Raw genomic sequence first — 23,000 nt, forward strand, 5'->3', positions numbered from 1 at the left:
GCTTCCCACTCCCCAACTCACAAACATTCAATCGGCATGCAGCACATGCTTTTTGAACTCTACATAATGCCTTGAAGGCAAATGAAATGGAAAAATGAAATAAAGAAAAATAAAAGGAATACCTCTCGTGCAAGAAAGACAATGAGGTCTCAAGAACAGGATTCTTCTTTCTCTCACACAACTTTCAGGGAGGTTCAGGCCGTTTCCTCTGACCAACAAATCCTGATGGCCGAAATTCAGTTGGGTGTTTCTGTGTTCTGATTTCCAGCTGAGAATTTTCAGGATTTCAAACTAAAAACTGTGGGTTGTATTATCTACTGCTGCCATTCTGCCTGCACAAAAGGCTTCCACTTGGGCAACACAACTTTCCCCTCCCCTGCAGCTCCCGTCCCACCCTAAAAATTTGCTCCAGAGGCTTGAGGGGCAGGAAGGGGACAGAAAGGGGAAGACCTGTTGCACAGTCCTAGCTACCAGCCTACAAGTCCCAAGATGAATATCTTGACAGTTAAAGTGACATTGAACAGCATGAACTTGGAGTACAAGACAACCACAAGAGCCCTGATGGTTCAGCTCAAAGGCCCATCTAACTCAGCACCCTGTACTAGTGGTCAGCCAGGTACCTGTGAGAAATGTGCAATCGGGACATGAGTGCAATGGTTGAAAGCCAAATTGGGCTAGTTTGTCATAGTATATTAAAGGGAAGTAATAGTACCACTCTATTCTGCCTTGATCACACCACACCTGGAGTACTGTGTCCAGTCCTGGGTGCCACAATATAAGAAGGATATTGACAAGCTGGAATACGTGCAGTGTAAGACAACCAAGATGATCAAGGGTCTGGAAACCAAGCCTTAGGAGTCTCAGTTAAGGGAGTTTCAACTAATGGCTACAAGTTACAAGAAAGGAGATTCTGACCAGCTGGAGCATGTGAAGAGGTGGGCAACCAAGATGATCAAGGGTCTGGAAACTATGCCTTATGAGGAACAGTTGAGGGAGTTGGGCATGTTTAGCCTAGAAAAGAGAGGAGATATGATAGCCATCTTCAAATATCTAAAGGGCTGTCACGTGGAAGATGGAGCAAGCTTGTTTTCTCCAGCTCTGGAGGGTAGGACCCAAACAAATGGCTTTAAGTTACAAGAAAGGAGATTCCGACTAAACATCAGGAAGAGCTTTCTGTCTGCAAGAGCTGTTCAACAGTGGAGCAGACTGCTTCAGAAGATGGTAGACTCTCCTTCCTTGGAGGTTTTGAAACAGGTTGGATGTCCATCTGTCATGGATACTTTAGATTCTTGCATTGCAAGGGCAGGGATGGATTTAGGGTTGTGTGAGGGGTGTGCAAACACTGGGTGCTGAGCCCAGGGGTGCCATCTCAAAGCCCAGTAAGCAAGGCATGAGGCTTTGACAGGGTCCTAGATTCAACCACCCTTCTTCCCAAAACCTAGTTAGCACTTTCCCAGCTTTGGGAAGGAAGTGGAAGAGCTCTAGTACCTTGCCAGAGCCCTTGCACCTCCTTTCCAAAGCCGGGCACCTGCTTACCCGAAAGGCATTTCAGAAGGCAGCATGAGGGCTGCTGGGGGTCACATTTTGGCCTCACACGGGGCGCCATAGTACTCAAGTCTGCCACTGGAAGGGGGTTGGGCTAGATGACCATCAGGGTCCCTTCCAACTCTACAATTCTAGGAAATATTGTGGTGTAAATATTGGCTGATTATTTGCTGTAATAAATCAGTTACATTTACTACAAGCTGTCATCAGCATCAATGTTAACCATTTATAGAAGGTAAAGGGATTATAAGGGTACAAGTAAGTCTGTAAGTATGATGTTGTTTATCACCTCTTTAGTATAACTAACTGTGGAACATGTTAGTCATATGAGGTGAACAAAAGGAGAACCTGGAAATTGCACAAGTTAGGCCCATGGGGACTGGGCGGAACAATGAAGAGTAAAAAATGACTTACTTTTTCTTATAGAAAGCTTTTCCTGGATTCTAATTTTATTCTTGCATACAAAAGAATCTGTGGAATATGAAAATACTCAGCACTTCATTATCGGTTGCAATACCATGATTGTGGAACTTTCTTTCCAAAGAGGCTGAACTGGTGTATGCTAGAGAGGCATGCAGTTCTTCCTTAAAGACATTTTCCCAAAAGATTACGTTGAGCAACCACAGAGACTACCTTTGGAGCACCTGAAAAGAGCATGATTATCTTTTTTTAAGTTTAAAGAGTGCAGAAAGTCTCCGCCCTGATCTGAAGAGCTCTGAAGGCAGTGAAGAAGATGCCTTTTCCATCTGCCCATGGACCTTCCCAACAACTTATTTGTTTAGGCACTGGGCTAAACCTTGTTATTTCCTCTTTTATATACAGTGGTACCTCAGGTTAAGTACTTAATTCGTTCCGGAGGTCCGTTCTTAACCTGAAACTGTTCTTAACCTGAAGCACCACTTTAGCTAATGGGGCCTCCTGCTGCTGCCGCACTGCCGGAGCATGATTTCTGTTCTCATCCGGAAGCAAAGTTCTTAACCTGAGGTACTATTTCTGGGTTAGCGGAGTCTGTAACCTGAAGCGTATATAACCTGAAGCGTATGTAACCTGAAGTGTATGTAACCCGAGGTACCACTGTACTGTATGCTAGTTGATTTTAATAGAGTTTTAAACTCTGCTGTTTTATTGACGATTTAGTGAATGTTGTTTAAAGGTAAAGGTAGGTTCAGTCGTTGACAAGTCTGGGGTTGCGGCGCTCATCTCGCTTTACTGGCCGAGGGAGCTGGTGTACAGCTTCTGTGTCATGTGGCCAGCATGACTAAGCCGCTTCTGGCACAACGGAACACCAAAACCAGAGCAGTTCATGAAAACGCCATTTACCTTCCCGCTGGAGTGGTACCTGCTTATCTACTTGCACTGCGTGCTTCCAAACTGCTAGGTTGGCAGGAGCTAGGACCGAGAAATGGGAGCTCACCCCGTCACGGGGATTCAAACCGCCGACCCTCTGATTGGCAAGCCCTAGGCTCTGTAGTTTTACCCACAGCGCCACCCATGTCTCTTTTAACTGCCTTTAACTTGACTAGAGACAAATAGCAGGGTTTGGGGGATGGGAAGTGGGATAATATATTTCAATCAGCAAAAATGACATTGGGAGGGTTGATCCCATCCCCACTTTTACAGGGTCCTGATCCAGACTGGGTTCCTTAGTGGCTGCTATATATGATTTTTAAAAATAAAGATAAACCACTGCAATCACACATTTAGCGGGCAATCATATGACAAGATGGCTCAGCTGACGTTAATTTTCCAATCCTTTCTCAGCCAAAGATACACTGGTATAACTTGCTCAGTCATAGCTTGGCTGAAGCTGGTGTAAGTTCCCCCAAAGGGGCCTTCTGGTGGGGTGAGACCAGAGATGGGTGGCAGGTTGTACCCTAAGCCCATTCTGTTAGGTCACATGACCTGTCAACCCAGCATAAAACTATTTTAAAGGCTTGTTTCCCCTTTGCTAGGCTTGGGCACAGTAGCAGCAGCCTTCCTGCTGAATGAGGTTTTGTTTCTGGTGTAACTTTATGCCAGCTTAATTTACACCAGCTTGCTTTGCGCCAGCTTCATCTACATTACATTGCTCCCTTAATGTTGTGTTTGGCTTGAGCTGTACATGTTAGAAAGGCTGGAAATTGAATGGGAGTTGCCTTGGTGGAACTCTGATGGCGATGTGGGTGGCGCCTGCATTTGGCTATAGATCGTTACAAAATAATATAAACTAATTGTAATTTCTGTGAATTTGGGTGTCATTCAAGGAGTTTCAGGGGAATGGAGAAAAGGGACTTTCAAAGAAATGGGAAAGCATTTGTGCTGAAGTGTCGCATGGTTTTGGCTTTCTTCTCTTAACAGCTGAGAAAAGTGATGGAAGCTTGTTATCTGAGAGACATAAAAACCAGACTGAACAAAGCACTATAAAATGCATTGTAAGAAGCAATCCTGCAGCAACAGGAAAAGTGAATACATCTAATGGCTTTCTCCCCCCTCCTCCATATCTCACATCTATCGTTTGGGTGTGCAGCTCTGCTGAAAATGATGCTCTTTTAGAAGGGGGGAAAAGTATTCCATTTGAAAAGGTGGTAGAAAAGACAGAACAAATTCTATTGCTGAGGGAAAAAATAGACTGAAAAAGCCAGTAACTCATATATTCTACTGAAAGTGGGTCTCAAAGAGAAGAGCTTGTTAAAACGGAAACATTAGCTGCAGTGCATTTGATTTTCCAATCTGCTCTTGCATGCTGTAATAAAAGGAATCTTTAGGAGACAAGCTGTGATTTCTTGAACTTGGAGAGGGCAATAGCTAAGGTGGACCATCTTCTATTCAGACATATGTGCATGCTCCATAACCTCCATAATCCAACAAATCAAAAAGCTCATCTTCAAACAAGCCATGGGGAGAAAGAAGCAGAGGCTGAGTAAAGGTGAGATTAACCAACAAACAGCTGAGTGTAGAGAGTATGCAAAGCAGCTCAGAGGCAGCCTGAGAAATGCCAAAAAGTGGGCTAGATCAAAATGTGCATGTTTCCTTTTCATGTTATTAGCAATCCTTGCAAAACATTTGCCGGAACATGCTGGCACTAAATCACAGGTGGTGAGCAATCTTGTACACATACAGTGACCTGCTCTGGAGTTGTCATCCACAGATAATTGCAATCCCATTATAAGCAGTTTTGTTACTTGACTGCCCATCAACACGAGTGGCAAAGTAATGGGGTGAAGGAGGGCCAGTGGCCTCTAAACCTCTTCTTCAAATGGCGGCAGACCCAGGCCCTTGTGAGAAGACTTCCAGCATTGGGGGAGGAGGATTCAGTTACCGTGTTGAATTGAAGGGACCCTCCTTCCCCAGAGGGAAGCAAGTTTGCTCAGTCTGCATTGATCAAAGTACTGCACAGGTGAGTCAATCCTGTTCCACCATCTTCCTACTCAATTCTTTTCCCATCCAGTTCTGTACCACAGAAAGGTTTTCTGCAACACCAATATGTACCTATATCATCCACTTCAGAAACCGATGTTGAATTGTGTAGGTGAGTGAGCCTTTGCAGATCGTTCTGTGACACCCCAGGCACAACACCTCCCATGATCCCAAACAAGATGTTTTTCTTTTCTTTTTTGAAAAATATTTATTAAAGTTTAACAATTACAGAAAAGAGAAAGGCAAACAATAAAAAGTTACAATACTTCAAAAATAAGAAAATACAATAAAAAAACAATACAGCAAAACAATAAAAAAGAAAAAAGAAAAACATTTAACAACAAAAACATTTAAAAAGAGGGGGGGGGGGGGAAATCCATCCAGTATTTTCATGTCTTTATCTTTCATTTACTTATTTCCTTGACTTCCTCACACCTCCCTTTTTTGTATTCTAGTTCAATTAGTTGTTTCAGCAAGTCCTTTCCCTCTTTCTCAAATTTAGTTGCATAATTTATCTTAACGCAATTTACCCTTAGATTTTACACCTTGACCCGTTATCAATCTATTCTTACTTAATTCTTTATAACATTTCTACTAAAGCCATATAATTTCTTTCCAGCATCCTTCTAACATTCATTAATTTTGCAATATTTCTGTAGAAATACTTTAAATTTTTTCCAATCTTCTTCCACCGACTCTTCTCCCTGGTCTCAGATTCTGCCAGTCATTTCCGCCGACTCCATGTAGTCCATGTAGTATGTCTACGGCCATACTACCCTGAACATGCCCGATCTCGTCCAAACAAGATGTTTTTCAGGGAGTGACTACTTACATCTGCAAATGGTCCTATAGGCACACCAGGGTGTGTGTGGTTTTTTTTGGGGGGGTGGGGGGGTTACATTGCTGGAGGTGAGTGGCAACAAGCAATCATTATTTGAAAACTTGGAAAAGTGGATAAATTGTCTGGGGTGTTGGAAGGACCTATGGGCAGCTGGAGAGACGACATTTGAAGTATGCGAGAGAGGTATGCCGTTCTTCCTTAAAGACATTTCCCCAAAGGATAACCTTGTAAGAAAAGGATAACTTTCCAAAACCTGTAAGAATTTAGGAAATTGAGGAATGTATTATACTAAGTCTGGGCAGCTGGTGAAGCTGCAGAGCCATGCAAGGATCTTGTTTACTTGTTTAAAGGAAGAACACCTTGGCCGCTTCCTGACATTACTAAAGGTAAACACTGCAGCATGCTGGAGCATTCCTCAGAAATTCTTCCCACTACCATTGCCATCTCATGAAGAAAAGAAGCAAAAGACTTCTTCTTTCAGGATGCTGGTGATAAAGACTTCCCAAAAAACTGAGGGCAGGGTTGTGCACAGTGCTGCCTAGTAACAGTGGTTGTTATTCATGTAATAAGACCAATCCACACTGATGTTGCCCAGCAAAATGCTGGGTTCATTCACAGTGGCAGCATATCTTGACACTGCACTGCTGCATGAATATTTCCCTTGTGCCAGTCTACATAGTCAGCTGAGGAGCAAAGGCAGGAGTGAAACCTCTCTCTGAACACAGTGAGCCTCATCAAATCGGGCACAGACATTCACATATTTCACAACTAGTTTTAAAGTCCAAAGGCCTTCAATCATCTGATTTAATCTAAATGACTAGCAGCTTTTTGCCTCCTTGTTCATAAAAATGATTTAACACAAAGTACAGGGCTCAGAAATCAATCTCCTGCAGTCAAAGAAACCTGTGTAGTATTGTCCTTTTCTGTCTACAAAAGAGAGCTGACGTCACTGCTGCCTCAAGAAAATACGAATTCACATAGAAACAAAGCACAATTTTTCTAAGTAATTACCTTCACTCACATTGTTGGTGAATACACAGTTTATATGCAGGTAAAAAAGAAGATGAAGCAGGTTTTGTGCTCATAAACACTGGGTCTTAGCCATGTTGGGGTGCATGTGAAAACCTGTTCTTTAGCACTAAATTGGAAGGAATGGCAGTCAAATCAAATCAGATCAAATACTGTTATTGGGATCACAGTATAAAACATTTCAGGTCTCTGGGATAATTAAAAGGACAAGGGTGAAGCTGTCGAGGGTCATAAGGTCACACTGTGATTGTGTGCACTTAGATATTCTACTTTGCCCTGTCTGTTCCCCGAAAGGATGGTTTGCTGGAAACCCTTGGTGAGGTCTACTATGTAGAGAGAAATCTAAGAGAATGTGGTCCATTGAATCAGGTACTCCATTGTTGCAGGCACACAGACGGGCTTGATATGGCAGTCCACAGGAAACGCTATTGCCGTTTGTTCTGATTCAGTCCTAGACGGTGGGTTTTCCCAGGGGAAAGTGTGAGGCAAACAGAACTATGGGTGAGCCCTAAATCAAAAGCAGACCATTCTCCTGGCCTCCCTCTGCCCCAGCTTCTTTATTTTACTTATTATTTTATTTATTAAATGGATACCTTGCTCTTCCTCTTAAATGAGCCCAGGTGCCAAACAATATTACTTATTTGCTTTGGTTTTTTTTTATCTCACCCTTCTCCCAGACCTGGGACTCAAGGCAGCTCACAAAAATGAAAACAAACATGAATGAAACACATAATGCTAAAAGCATATAGAACATAATAAATGGTAATTAAACTATAACAGAATTGAAACAATATAAAAATAAATCTATTAAAACACAGTAAAAGAAAGAATCGCAAAGCAACACTTTAAAAGAAACATACACATAAATGAAAACATTTAAAAAGAATGAAATATCCTCACAACTAATAATTTCAAGGTTTCCAGGAACATTATATTTCAACTAGCAGCCTTTTCATAGCAAAAAAATTATTCCAGTTTTGCTTCGTATCAGGCAGGGTGAAAGAATAAATCCATGGATTTCATGATCTAGCCATTTTCTCAATGGTAAATGATGGTAAATCAGAAGCCAAGGGTCCTTCTGGGAGGCAAGACTTCTTCCTATGCAACTACAGTGGTACCTCAGGTTACATACACTTCAGGTTACAGACTCCACTAACCCAGAAATAGTGCTTCAGGTTAAGAACTTTGCTTCAGGTTGAGAACAGAAATTGTGCTCTGGCGGCGTGGCAGCAGCAGGAGGCCCCATTAGCTAAAGTGGTGCTTCAGGTTAAGTACGGACCTCTGGAACGAATTAAGTACTTAACCCGAGGTACCACTGTATCGCCCTACTTTACAAAAAAGAAAAAGGACACATTTCCTACAACCTCTGCTTTTTCCCTTGGGGAACCTGAAGGAGCTATGCTGTGATGGCTGCTGTAGGCACATTTGATGATTGCTCTTTCCTATTAATTCCTAATTAATTCCTATTCAGAGGCATACTTTCTCTAAACATGGAGTTCTCTATAGCTTTCATGCAGGGTGGCCACTAATAGATTTATCCTCCATGAATTTACGATATCTACTCATCTTTTGCAAACATGTATTTTATTTTTGTATTACTTTTTATTAGTTTTCAAATTTTAACAAATCCATCCAAATTGTTTAAATTTAATACATTTTTTCAAAAAGTAATTACGATAGGTTTCCCACTCCCGTTGCAAGCATAAGTCCTTTACATTTCTGATGTCACTGCTTCAGCCTTCTTCTTTAATCACCTTCTCAACCTTCTACTAGTTTTAATCCATTTGCATAGCCAGCCCACTTTTGAAAACATGTAAACTAGGGCCTTTCACTATATCTTGTGACAGGGAACTCCATAGATTTAATACTTGCTGAATGAAGAAATGCAATTTTGCCTGTCCTGAATCTGTTGTCTGTATCCAGGTTCTGGGCCACCAGTCCCCTTTTCTGGGTAGTCACTGCCATTTCAGATTTGATCAATGTATATTTGAAGGGAGTGTTTTTTTAATTGCCCTAATATGTTTCACTTTACTTACTCCAATTGAAGTTCATTTTATTACCTATTCACCCAATTCAGAAAAATGCCTTTCGATATTTTTGAAGTCCACTTCAGTTTTTTACAACCCTGAATAAGTGGGTGTCATCCACAAAACTGAGTCTCTCGTCCATAGTCCCCAGGTCCCACAACATTTTAAATGAGGGGACTGGGCCTTCACAAAGTGTGGCATGGCCATGCATACATGCACCCCCCGGCATGCGCGCACTACATTATGGTGCCCCACTATGTGAGTGAGTGATGTCAGCACGCCAGGGGCATGATGATGCAGCATGCTCACACTGGGGGGGCGTGAGGATGTAGTGCATGCACCCTATGGCATGCACACACAGCCTGGTGATGGCACATGGCCCTGGGCACCCGCAGTCGTGGGGGCAAGCTGGTGCCACTGATCTCCTCGCCCAATCCTAACTCCAGACTGATTATGCATGTTAAAAGGACTGACCGCAGTACAAATCCTTGGGGATCCCATCTTTCCCCTTCCATCCATTGTGAAAACTCCCTTTAGTCCTCCTTCCTGCTGCTAGTTGTTTAAGCAGACCTGACTTGTCCCTTGGCTGCTTTGATTACTCAGCAGCCTTGCGTAAAGGACTTTATCAAAAGCCCTTTGAAAGTCTGCTCTTTGATTGTTACACCCTAAGAAAGCTTGGGCATACTTCCAGGCTGAAATTATGCCCAAATATATTGCTATTTTTAAAAGCATTTTGTTTTTGCATCTGTAATTTATTAAAAGTCATAATCCTAAAATTAAACAGAGTATCTGAAACATTTTAAAATATGCCTCATTGTTTAATTTATTATGAATTGTACTGCAAAGGAAGAATATATCAGCAAGGGAGCATTAGGATCACAGCTATGGAAGTTCTCTTTTATTGCATTTCTGATTAAATGTCTGACTTCTTGTCAAGAGTGAGTAATGTAACCCTCATGAATAGCAAGGGAAGGCATTTAAATTCTTGTAAATATCTTGTAGCATTGCTCAACTAGCTTTACTTTTTGTGATCAATCCAAGGAGTGTTCTGTAGGGGACGGGCGGGGGGGGGGGGGCTGTATTGCAAAAGGCATTTACCTTGATCAGTTTAGATCAGGACAATTCAAATCTGTAAAATGATTTTGTGTTAATCAAAACTCTTCTAGCTTCTCTCAGAATTCTTTTGATGCTTCCCCAAACCAATTTACCAAGTTCATCTCAAATATCAATTTAGTCATAACTTGCTGTGTGGAACATATATACAGAATTGTTCTGCTCGTCTAATTCTAGTTGGCATCATGGGCTTTCACCCTGAGATTTTGTTTGCAGAAGTCAGAGTTGTCTTAGATTTACTGTTTAGCACTTTGGGAAACTATTTTGCCAGAACAAATCATTGGGAAATTTTCTGAGCTTTTCTGAAACCACTAAGAATATTTTTCAAAGCAAAAAGGGTATAATGTGCTCTTTCTTGAGATGCTGGAAAAGGTCATCCCATTTGGGCCCAGACATGAGGTTCAAGGGCTTGTTATGCTGACATCAGAGAAGAGGCAAGAATAGCAAGGCATTTTTCTGTGGTTGGACCAAAACCTGAATTTCCAGATTAAACCTCTCTTGGCTTCCCAACCCCTTGAACCCTGAGATGACAGCCCAGCACAAGCAGGGGATGCTCCTCCTCGCCCACTTTTGGTTACATGAAACATTAACATCCATCAATGGACGCTGGAGGGATGGGGGAAGTTCTATGATTCCCCAGCAGCCAATGCGAGCTCTGTGGGCCCAGGAGAGTTCTGGTCGCCAGTTCTGTTTACAGCTGGAGACTGCAGATACACCTCTGTGAGACTGCAGATACACCTCTTTCTCTGCCATCACAAGAGGATAGTTTCAGCTGAGGTCACATTTAAAGGTGAACCTACCTAGCTCACACTTTCTGTAACAATATGAAAATCAAAGCCCAGTGATCAATGTCTCCTGCCGTAGGATTCCAACGTATAACTTACTATTCTCTTTTCGGAAGAGATGGGGCAGGGGTGGGAGAGCCAATAGAAAACACTTGCTGCTTTTTGAAAAAATCTAGTGGATAAGCCCAGATATGGAATGGAATCTGGATCTTCCAAACTGGATCTCCATGTGCCCTAATGTATCTCTCTGCTCTACATTCTGCATCCCATACTCTGTGTTTGTTTTCTAGACAGAGGCCCAGGAGGCTTAGCACATTACGTGGGACTTTCTACAACCATTTTTATTGTTTGGGCCATTTCTCTGTCATTATTTGAATACCTTGCATTGTGCTAAAGAAGCTGCTCATATCACTTGTGTGCAGAGTCTTCATAAAAAATGGAAAAGCTTCAATAATTTTAAATCATTCGGCACTGCTCTGATTTAAATTTCAGTACTAATTTTTTTATTAGCACTTCCATTTGGAAGGTACCAGGCTTCTACAAGATTTAAAATTATTGGAGCATTTCAAATTTTTATAAGCTTTCCAGTGAAGATGTGACTGTGGTTCTGGGCTTGTAAAGTGTAGCACAATTTAAATTTAATCTAAATTATTTAAGTGCTTCAGACTTCAGGGAGATGTTCAATCTTTCAAACTGGAATTCATGTTAGGAGACTGGAGCTAATCTATAATGTGAAGTGCTTTCATCATTTTAAACCCCCTTTGGGCAGTATTCATAGTAAGCCTTCCCCCCCCACCCCTTGTCAGGTTGTTCATTTACAATATTTGTTTTCCCCTCCAATAGATGCCTGGGAAATACTGGCAAGAGGAGTGTGTGTGTGTGTGTGTGTGTGTGTCCTGGGGAAGCAGCAAAACCAGGTTTACAACCCGTCTCCTGGGCTACCTTCAGAATGGCATGCCGCAATTCTGCATGAGGACATAAATATGGATAGGTAAGGATTTCACCTCTTAAGTGCCACAGAAGCTGTTATTAGCTTGGCACGAGGGGGTGGGAGAGACTGGTAGGCACACCCATATTGTCAGTCGCCTCCTCCCTTCCATGAACCTGATCTAAATTCTTTCTCAAATCCTTAGTTTGTTGTGACAGACTTCCAAAAGAAGTCTTCAGTTCAGTTGTGCCGCTGCTTAGGTTCACTAGATGGTCCTAGGCAAGCCACACTCTCATAGCCCCTGTCTGTGGTGTGGCAATAGATACAAACACTGACCTACATTCAGGGATGTTGTGTGCAGGGGCGTCTTACCCATAGAGGCTAGTGGCACGGGGCGCCAGGGCGCCAAGTTCTGGAGGGCGCCAGGGAACAGGCAGAGGCCACCTTCGCCCGCCTCCGCCATGTTGCGCCAAAGCAGCACTACACCCGAAGCCTCCATCTGCCCTGGCCACTGTGTCCAACTGAGCTGGGAGGTGCCGTGTCCAGCCTCTGCCTCTTCCCTGCCAGAGGAGCCGCCCTCCAGCCGCTGCCCACCTCTTCCAGCCCCACCGGCAGCACCATCCTCCATAAAAAAACTCTGGGAAACAGGGAGGGGGCACCAGAGGGAGCTTTCCACCACGGCACCAGATATGCTTAAGATGGCCCTGGTTGTGTGCATTACCACAAGATAAAGAACCCGAGGAGAGCCTGCTGGATAATAATAATAATAATAATAATAATAATAATAATAATAATAATAATTTATTATTTGTACCCTGCCCATCTGGCTGGGTCTCCCCAGCCACTCTGGGCAACTTCCAACAAAGATTAAAAATACATTAAAATGTCACACATTAAAAACTTCCCTAAACAGGGCTGCCTTCAGATGTCTTCTAAATATCAGGTAGTTGTTTATCTCTTTGACATCTGGTGGGAGGGCGTTCCACAGGGCAGGCGCCACTACTGAGAAGGTCCTCTCCCTGGTTCCCTGTAGCTTTGCTTCTCGCAGCGAGGGAACCGCCAGAAGGCCCTGGGCGCTGGACCTCAGTGTCGGAGAAGAACGATGGAGGTGGAGACCACTACCCTGTCTAGATCAGCAGCTTGTTCTCAAAGTAGCCAACCAGATGCCTGTGAGAAGCCTGAAGGCAGGACCTGAGCACAGCAGCAACACTCTCCCCACTTGAGATTCCCAGCATAGTTTCCCAGCATAGTTAAAACAAAATGTTTTAAAGCCTCTATGCTGCTATATAAGCTATTATTAACATTTATTAGTATTTTTTTTACTATTTCGCTTTTTAATTGTTTTTTTTTAAAATTAAGAATGTTTTAATGTCCCGGTGGATTTGTTATTGTGTGTGGGTTAAACCACAGAGCCTAGGGCTTGCCAATCAGAAGGTCGGCAGTTCGAATCCCTGCAATGGGGTGAGCTCCCGTTGCTCGGTCCCTGCTCCTGCCAACCTAGCAGTTTGAAAGCACGTCAAAGTGCAAGTAGATAAATAGGTACCGCTCCAGCGGGAAGGTAAACGGCGTTTCCATGCGCTGCTCTAGTTCACCAGAAGCGGCTTAGTCATGCTGGCCACATGACCCGGAAGCTGTATGCCGGCTCCCTCGGCCAATAAAGCGAGATGAGCGCCGCAACCCCAGAGTCGTCCGCGACTGGACTTAATGGTCAGCGGTCCCTTTACCTTTTTATGTTAATTCTACTACGAATCAGTAAAATTATTGTTTGCCTCTTTATTCCTCATTCCATTTTCAATTTTAATGGTATTATTATTAATTGATTTGGATAGTCAAGGTATGCTTTTAAAAAATATTTAAAATGAGCCAGGTCTTTGTTCCAGTTTCCAGGCTGCCACATCTTGTAGCACAAGGAGCATTCAGAATATACCAGGAGGGATATTTGAGTTTTATATGCTAATAGTACCTGCAAGAGACTCATTAGCAATACAAAACTGAAAACCCGGATAGAGCATAAGATTATGATCGATAGCAAAGAGAGAGGTGGTTTTGCCCTCCCTGACTTACACTTGTATTTTGACGCATCATGTTTATGTTGGTTGAAAGAGTAGATTTTACTAAAGAACAGTTATTTGCTGGATCTGGAAGGGCATAACCTAAAATCTGGATGGCATGCGTGCCTATGGTACAGGAAGGCTAAGATATATAAGAGCGTCTCAAATCACATAATCAGAAAAAAACTTTATAGGGTATGGAAAAAATACAAAAACTTATTAGAAAGAAATACACTGGTGTGGTTGTCACCAAAGGAGCTCTGGCAAGGAAAAAAAGTAGTTGCGATAGACGGGGTGAACCAAGAAAATGTGAGAAAAAGAGGAGGCAAAAGGAACCATGGGAGGAGAGGATGGGAAATTGGTGGAGGAATGCTTTCTGGTTTTCTGTTTATTTTTTGATATTTTAACATTGTTATTTCTTTTGCATTGCAGCATTTTCTTTTTTGTGTTCTTTGCATTATTTCCGTTTATTTCTTAGATATGGAATTGTATCAGAAAGAGTAATAAAAAACAGGGGTTCTGCTACCGCAGATGGTGCCTGAGTTACTAAAATGTAGCCAGATACTACAGTGAAAATGTATATTACATTTGCATATTGCACTGGCAGCCTGTATTATGCTATAGACTTAATATAATGTGTGCATGCATCTAAAACTCCTTCTTATCCAGATATTTTTGCTCATCTGTTGCTGAAGGGAAGATGCATGCAAATGGGTACAGTGGGTTTGTTTTTCATGTCTGAGAAGACCAGTTCAGGACCCCTGCCTCACTGCTAAGACCACATGTGGTTAGTCCTCAGAATTAAGGCAACCAGATACATGGTGCAGAAAACAATATGGCTGCCACGTAGGTAAAAGGGGTTTAACCACCATATTTCTGTGTAGCATACAGTCGCTTCCTGTACCATTTAAAAGGCAATTTACCCACATGCTGCTGTTCTGCACTTGTTAGCTGATCCAAGCAGATTGAAAGTGTTAAAAGAAAAAAAGAAAAACATTATCATTATCATGTGCAGAATGGTATATATGCAGACTACTCATCTGTATTTTGATTCAGGCACTGGTCCGGGAGGTATGAATCTGGTAAATTCTTTCCAAAATTTAGACTGAATGAAATCTCCCCTCATCTGTATTAGGTATTTCTGCCAAAGGCATGAAGTGACTGCTTGGTTTTTGCTACTATGAGGTATAAAAAGGATATGGATAGAATGCCTACTGCAGCTAGATACAGTGGTACCTCGGGTTATATACGCTTCAGGTTACAGATGCTTCAGGTTACAGACTCCACCAATCCAGAAATAATACCTCGGGTTAAGAACTTTGCTTCAGGATGAGAACAGAAATCGTGCTCCGGCGGCGCGGCGGCAGCAGGAGGCCCCATTAGCTAAAGTGGTGCTTCAGGTTAAGAACCCCAGGTACCACTGTATCTCCCAGCTCCCTTCAAGATTCTTCCCAAATCTGGAGAAGTGGAGGACAGAGGATTTGCCCCTCATATCATGTTACTTCAACCATGATTTCCAATGACATTATCTGAAAAGCAAAGAAACTATGGATCAACTTTCAAGGATTTATTTGGGACTGAGATACTGTCTTAGACTTTTGCAAACTAGAGAAATACAAGCCTGTATACAGTATTTGTTCTCTGATTTTGAACCCAGGTTAGCAAACTCCATGCCACATAATATGATGCTCCAGCCTCCAGGAGTAGCAGCTGACTGCATTAATAATAGAGACTGCATAGACAGTTGCAATGTCTGTAATCAAGCATTCAGTCCTCTGGAATGTTGCAAAGCAAATCCTTGTCATGATTATTTTATCAGGCCATAGTATGTGGAAATGAATTAACTTCGTTTTGATGAGGATACCAAGTCTGCATAGAAAACTATTATGAATATTCACAATAAAGATATAATGTGAATGTGAATGCGTGGAGGGGAAGGAATCCATAAATACAAATGGTCCAAATAATTCATGCCACATTCTGATCAGATTTTATTTTATGATGCAAAGGACCTGGAAATTAAACACAAAGCAACAAAAAAAGAATGACTCATATTATACTAGGCACAAGTTTTTAAAACATCCAAGAGTTCTTTATTATGTGTGATGGTTCAAACAGATCTATGTTGTATGGGTCTATTGACCAAATAAATCTCCTGTTTTGTTTTTCTTTACATATATTGCAGCTGAGCACCTGGGGAAGGGAAGTGGGGGAAGGGATTGTCAAGCATCCATAGCTGTCAACCGTCCCTTATTTGGCGGGAAAGTCCCTTATCCCAGCGCCGTGTCCCGCTGCTGTCCCTTATTGATGATGTCCCTTAAATTTCCCAGGTTTCAAAGGAAGCAGCTCCTCTCCCTCCCTCCCTGCCGGCCAGGGAGGAGGGAGGCTCCAACTGTGTTGCTTGGCTGCGTTGCTCACCCAATAAGGAGTCTAAGAACGACTGGGGGGTGGAGCTTGCATGCCTTGTGCCGATCAAATCAGCCGCGTTGCCTGGGGATTTGCTTTTGCTCAGCGCTTCCCAGTGGAGAGGGTACAGTGGTTTTCCTTGCTGCATCCCCTTTGCCGGGTTGCTGCGCTGTGGGAATCACTGCTTGAGGCTTCGTTTGGCTGCTGGCTGGGCTTTCTTTCTTTGGCCCGGAGGGGCTCAGAAGTTGAACATACCTGTGCTGGGAAAATCCCTTATTTTGGCTGCTGATCCCTTATTTCCAAGGCTGCTGGTCCCTTATTTTCAAATCTGTAAGTTGACAGCTATGAGCATCTCAGTTGCCAAAATACATGGTTGGTGGACTGCATTTCATAGGCCATAAATTTTGTAGGCCTGATGTTTGATATTGAAGGATCCTTTTACAGATGGAAGCCACTTACAGACTTCTCTCACACCCAATCATTGAGGTAGCAAAGGTTTTGTTTGTTTGGAGAGGCATACAAGGGACAGCATTTCAAAACCAAAGTTCAATGCAAGGTAGGCTGTGGGGTTAAAGGCAGTAGACCAGGTTTCCCACTGCCCATATGAAAGGATGCAGGACCTGGTTTGCTGCCCACAACCCTGAACACCAACCCAACCAGAGGCAATGCTTCAGGTAACCTTAAGTTGATATGAACAGGCCCTACCCACATACCAATGTTGGTGCATAGAGTTTTCCTTCACAGCTGAAAACCCTAATTGGTCCAGAGTTCCTCAGTGTGAGGATGAACTGTACGCACATCTTTCATTAACACCACATGCATAGCCACTGGAGGGGGGTTGCTGGCAGGTAAATATATGAAGTGGGTTTAATCTGAAGAGTGTTTGTTTGTTAGACTGCATATGAATACATTGCATTTAGACATGCATTAAAGTGACGCAGACTCAAGAATCTCCACTATGCAATCAGTTCCATCTGCTTCAGTAGATACATGAACAGGCTTTTACATTAGGAATTTACCTAAAATAATGCAAGTTTTGCAGGGATTTGCCCACAAGGCAATCCCTTGCAAGCAGTGGCACCCGCCCTGTGGAACGCCCTCCCATCAGATGTCAAAGAGATAAACAACTACCTGACATTCAGAAGACATCTGAAGCAGCCCTGTTCAGGGAAGTTTTCAATATGTAACGTTGTACTGTTTTTAACACTTGATTGGGAGCCGCCCAGAGTGGCTGGGGAAACTCAGCCAGATGGGCGGGGTATAAATAAATTATGATGATGATGATGATGATGATGATGATGATGCTCAGGACCAGCCAATATTCTTTTATTTAAGATGTAGTTTTAGACAGATGCTGACTAGTTGATACATTTAATTTATTTACATCACACTTTGAAGGCTCTTGCGTGCTTGCTGTCTTTTTTAAACTTTTAAAATATCAAACAAAACTAATGCAGTATAATTTGTAAATACAGCTTTCAACTCATGTTTGTCTCGGGGAGTTATGATTTCCTCTTAGCAAAAGTCAGAAAGACATTACAGCCACAATTTAGCAGCTGAACTGGGAGGCTTGCTCTGTTAAATCTATGAGGACCAATAAACAGTTGTTTTTGATCTTAAAGTATTGGATTCCTTTTGCCGCTACTAAAGACAGGGGGAAAAGAAAATTGATTTACATGTGGGGCCATTTCAGCTAAAAACTTGCATTCCCTGAACATCACCCACAGCAATCAATGGAACATGCAGTGGAAGCAGAACTTAAATAATTCTTTGCCGAGTTGTATACCATGTAAGGATCAATTAGTTTGTTGTACTTAGCTTCTATTTGCATATTTAACAGCTTTCATAAGTAGTCTACAGGGGTGATATTCTAATATGTGAGAAGGGAATTCCTGCCAAACGGAATAGAGAAACTCCTTTCTCACTCTCAGATATGTGTTTTGCTGTTCAGATATGCAATGTATGAATGAGTCCTAAGCTAATACCACTTAAACCTTGAAAAAAATAGGGGCTATGCTTCTAAGAAATCTTTAAACAAACGATGATCTAGATTTAGATCACACAGACACTAAAGTCTCTGAGGGAGCCATCCAAGCCCATGATCCACTGAGATGAGCAGAATTTGGAACAGGCACATCCTGGACTTAGCCAGCTGAAGTCCTTCATCCTGACTCAGCAAGAGATATGCTGACAAGTCTCCCATGCCAGGGTAAGTCCCAGAAAAGGGGTATTCTGAGGGTATGGAGGGATGGGGCAGGGGAAAGCTAACCCCTATTCCAAACTCTATTCACCTCTTCCACTTGCTAGGGGCGCAGAGCCTTCAAAGTGTGATCTAAATAAATTAAATGTATCAACTATTGCCAATGCAATTTCCGGCGCCGTGAAAGTGAGTCCCCACGCTGTGCTGCATGGGTTTAGCACAGCATGCAGGGACTCGCTGAGTGGGGTCGTTTTACTGGCCCACAAGCCACCCCCAAACCCCGGTGGGCCGCTTGTGGCCCATGGGCCTTAGGTTGCCGACCCCTGATTTAGCTGAACTGCATTTGAACTGGTCACCAGGCAGGGGGCAGAAATGTTTCTATCCTTACTCTGGTCCCCTGAGCAGTCACATTTTTCTATAGTTTTTTGTGCTTAACAATAACAACTGTTCTATAGAGCAGACAAGCTGTAGAAGCTTTTTATCTGTTTCTGGTTCTTAGGCAGATCTGTTGCAGCCAGCTTTCATATTCATGTCTTTGGGGCCTCTGGGTATTGGAACTTGTGTCAGGGAAAAAAATCACATTGAGTAAAACTGATATTTTTATTTATTTACTCCGTGATACAAGAGGATTTGGTGATAGAAAAGGATATCTGGGGAGAAGGCTAAAATGAAGAAGACATATATGTCTGTAAGTTAAAGATAACTGTGTGCATCATGGGAGATGCTAACAAGTAATGTGCAAAAATGGCTTCAGGTTTTGCAGCACTTTGGGTGCATATCTTTATCTATGGAGAAATTCAATGAGGAGGAATTTTTAAAATGTACGTTCTTCTCTTGCATAACCAAGACCGTCCTGTGATTAACTATGATTAATGTTAACTGTGGTTTGTTTGAACCAAGCAACTTTGACTCATGGATGAGGTTGAACAGACAAGACAAAGGTGATCCAAATGGTGACCACTGTGAGGCTGCACTTCCAGCTTCTCAGGAGGAGCGACCCTAGCAAGTGGAAGACCAACCTGACCCCATCATTTATCTTGAAAAGGTGTTGCTGCTGCAGTACTTGTTTTCCTCTTCCCTTACTTTTTCGTGTGTCTTCATGCTTAGGACATTTTAGAGTCTTCATATGTTGCTTGTGGATAATCTTAGAAGTGAGGGTGATGGTGGCCAAATTTTTGTATGATCAGTGAGGTAGGATTTGCTCTGCTGGAATATGTAGACAGAACTTTCCTGGAACATGTTGTGCTTAGTGGTGCAGAGAACAAGTCATGCCCTCTCTCCACTCCTGTTGCTATGTAGGCTCTGGTAGAAGACCTTCCATGGAAAGGGGGCATCTTTCCACACTCATGAAGGCCAGGAGGTACATATACACATTGGCTTCTCAGAAGCTAAAAAATCTGTAATTGTCATATTTTGCATCAGTTCTAAATCCTGAGGGGAGAGCAGGAAAATATTTTAATGGAGATACACCCATGTGGCTACTCTTGACTCCTAATTTACACCACATTTAAAACTGGGACAATGGTTTCTTTATACCATTTATATACCACCCAACCAAAGTTGTCCTCTGTGTGGTTTACAAATTTAAAACAGTAAAACACTAACGGAAGGGGATTGATAACATTTTTATTTTATTTTATTTTATTTATTTTATTTTATTTTATTGCAAATGATTGGATCATTCTCTAAAGGTGCCAAAAGCTCAAAGTATTTAAAAGGGAGAAAATATTCAGGAAGAGATCCAAGGTTTGCTTAACAAAATGTTCTACAGGTCTATTAGGGCTTTCTCAGGTTAAAAATCATTTTTTAAAAGATTCTGTTGCCGGCAGACAGACATAAAATATGTTCATTGGCTCCTTTTTACTTCCCAGTCCTCAGAGATTTATGCTGCTGTGTCGACTGATAATTAAAAGCACAAGGATAAAACACTGGATTGATATGGAACCTGGCCTGGACACTTAATTGCAGAGGTGCAATAAACCCCAAGGGAGGCGTCCCCCAAGAGACAGGAAATGAATTAGCCAGCGATGAATAGATTTCTGCCACAGAATAAAGGAAAATGTATCTGGGGTAAAATATCCAGAAACATATAAATAAAACAATAAATGACAGCTGTAACTTTGGAGGCCCTGACCTATGGAAAAGAATAGAAAAGTAAACAAAAAGAAAAGTACTCAAGTAAAAGCGGTGGGGTTTTTTTGGGAGGGGGGTGGAAGTTATATTGGACCAGGTTTTTACTCTGGGACCTTGATGGCATTATTAATGTTCCCATCTCATTTTCCCAAGACATATCAGCGTGTCTCTTTTCATCTGTGCCATAAGCCAGTGCTGGAGAACATGAGGACCTCCAGAAGTAGCAGGACTAGAAAGCGTGTTCTCCATAACAGAGAGCACGTGTTGCGGTGGGGGCCTAAAGGCCACCCCACTGTTGTTGGGCAGATTGGCCACATGCCGTGATTGGGCAAGGAGTGTTGCTGGGGAGAATGTTATGTTGCTAAAGTGTGGGAGTGGTCAGCTAAAGTTGCTAAAGGTTGCTAAAGTGTGGTCAGAGGTCTTAAATACAGGGCTCGCAGCCTGGGGCCTTCTCTTGGGCTGCGTGCACTGGATCACCCACCCACCCTCCCTGAAAAGGGGGGGGGGGTTCGTTGTCCTCTGACCTTGCTATGCCTGTCATGGGGTCGTCTGCCTTGGGGCAGGGGCCTGGTAAAACAGCCAATTGGCTGATTGGCTGGTGCCATTTGGTTTTTGCCTACTGTGTAGCAAATCATCACAACTTGTAAGGTTGGCGGTTAGGCATTGGTTAAAATTGGTTGTTGGAGGGGTAAGTGCCTACCCCTCCAATGGTGGTGCTGAAAGGGAATTCCGTTAAAGGAATCCAGGGGCTTGCCATCCCTTTCGTCCTAGTCCCTGGCATCGGACTTGGGCCGTGCAAGCCCCAGGGGGCATGTGGCTGAGAGATGAGGGCCTGATGCTGAGCTTCATTTCTCCCCATATGTTTCTCCCTGACTGGCTTCTGCTGGAATCCAGAAGTCAGTTCTGTCCCTGGGGCAAGGACAGATAGTCGTAACCAATGCCTAAGCAACCACTTACGTGTGTGTATTTAAATAAAGTTGTGGCCAAATTCATGCGAAAAACCTTAAACAAAAATTGATGTGTGAAGTGTGAGTTATTAGGGTGGCCTGGGGGACCTCGACGCACAAATCCTATTTTCCCTGACCATTAGCAATGCTTGCTGGAACTGATGGGACTGAGAGTGGAGTGACATTAGGCAGAAAGAGACAGGAGGATCTCCCACCCCCCAAATTTTTGCAGAAAGCATTCATATAAATCCTAAGTCTGCCTCTCCCATCCGACAAAATACACCTTTTTTAGAATGCTTGGGAGGGGAAAACGAAATGCTTGTGGGTGAGTAGGAAGCTGTCTCATCATAAAATGAAAACTAAGCAGGGTGGGAACCAAATCCAGTGTTTTTCTGGAATCCCACAGGTAGGCGAGGGTCTTGCCCACCTCTATAGTGTCCCTTAAAAAAAAAAAAGTCCCTTCCATTTCCTTCCATTGGAATAAGGAGGAGGAGGAGGAGGGAAGGAAGCTAGTCCAGCTCTGGCATAGATTATTCCTTGTTTTGGAAGGGTTCTGGTGAACTGGGAATGTGTGCCCTCTCTTTTCAGCCCTAGCAACAGTGACGCTCTGACATCGGTAGAGCAAGGGCCATAGAAATTGCTGCAATACTGGGGAGAGGCAGTGCTTTTCCTCTAGGAAAAGAATGGTGCTAGTACTCAAGTGCCACATTTTTAACCTGTGTCTTTCTTCTGGAAAAAGGTGCTGGTACTACGTACCCTTGAGTACCCCCAGGTACTCAAGGGTACGAAAAAAGCACTGGGGAGGGGTAATCCAACATCAGAGATCTGTCTCTCTCTGACCTTTGAAAAGGGAGCTCCAATACATCCCATGCCCCTAGGAAAGCCATGGGACTGCAGAGTTGGTTGTGATTTTCCAGCATGTTCCTTCATTCCAATCTCAGGGGGACATGATGGGACAGGAGACAAAATGCATCAAAACATTAAATTTTATAGCATGAGTCATGACCATTCAAGTAACCCATTTAGTACTCTGTGATTGCCTTATACACCCAGGAATGTCCCCATTTCCTGCCAGTCAAGGGAGTAGGCAGTACACTTCCAGAATAGACACAGCAGCTTTTCTCATGGGCCCTGGAAGGGCTTTTCTTGATTAGTAATGGCCAGGAGGAGATAGACTCAATTGTATCTCTAGGGGGATGCCCTCCTGTGTTGGGGGAGGGAGGGGACTATCACACAACTGACGTCTACACTGGCTTGGTCATGTGCATAGAATGGAAGATGGCAGGACCCCCAAGGATGTGCTTTATGGGGAATTGGCCTTGGGCACCAGGCTGGTTAGCAGACTAACTCTGCATGATAAAGATGTCTCCAAATGTGACACATGAATGTTGGCAACATTAACCCCACCATGTGAGAATCTGTTGCCAACAACTGCAGTGCCTAGAGACAGACAGTTCATATATCCACAGCAGTGACAGAAGGAGAAATGACCACTGGGAGGGGCACCGAGAAAAGAAACACCAGGGTGCATCTGCAACAGCAAAGTGGGGCACCTTTATCTGCCCCAGCTGCAATAAAACATGTCTCTCCCATATTGGT

Source organism: Podarcis muralis, chromosome 4 (assembly GCF_964188315.1).
Source record: "Podarcis muralis chromosome 4, rPodMur119.hap1.1, whole genome shotgun sequence".
In the NCBI taxonomy this organism is placed as follows: domain Eukaryota; kingdom Metazoa; phylum Chordata; class Lepidosauria; order Squamata; family Lacertidae; genus Podarcis; species Podarcis muralis.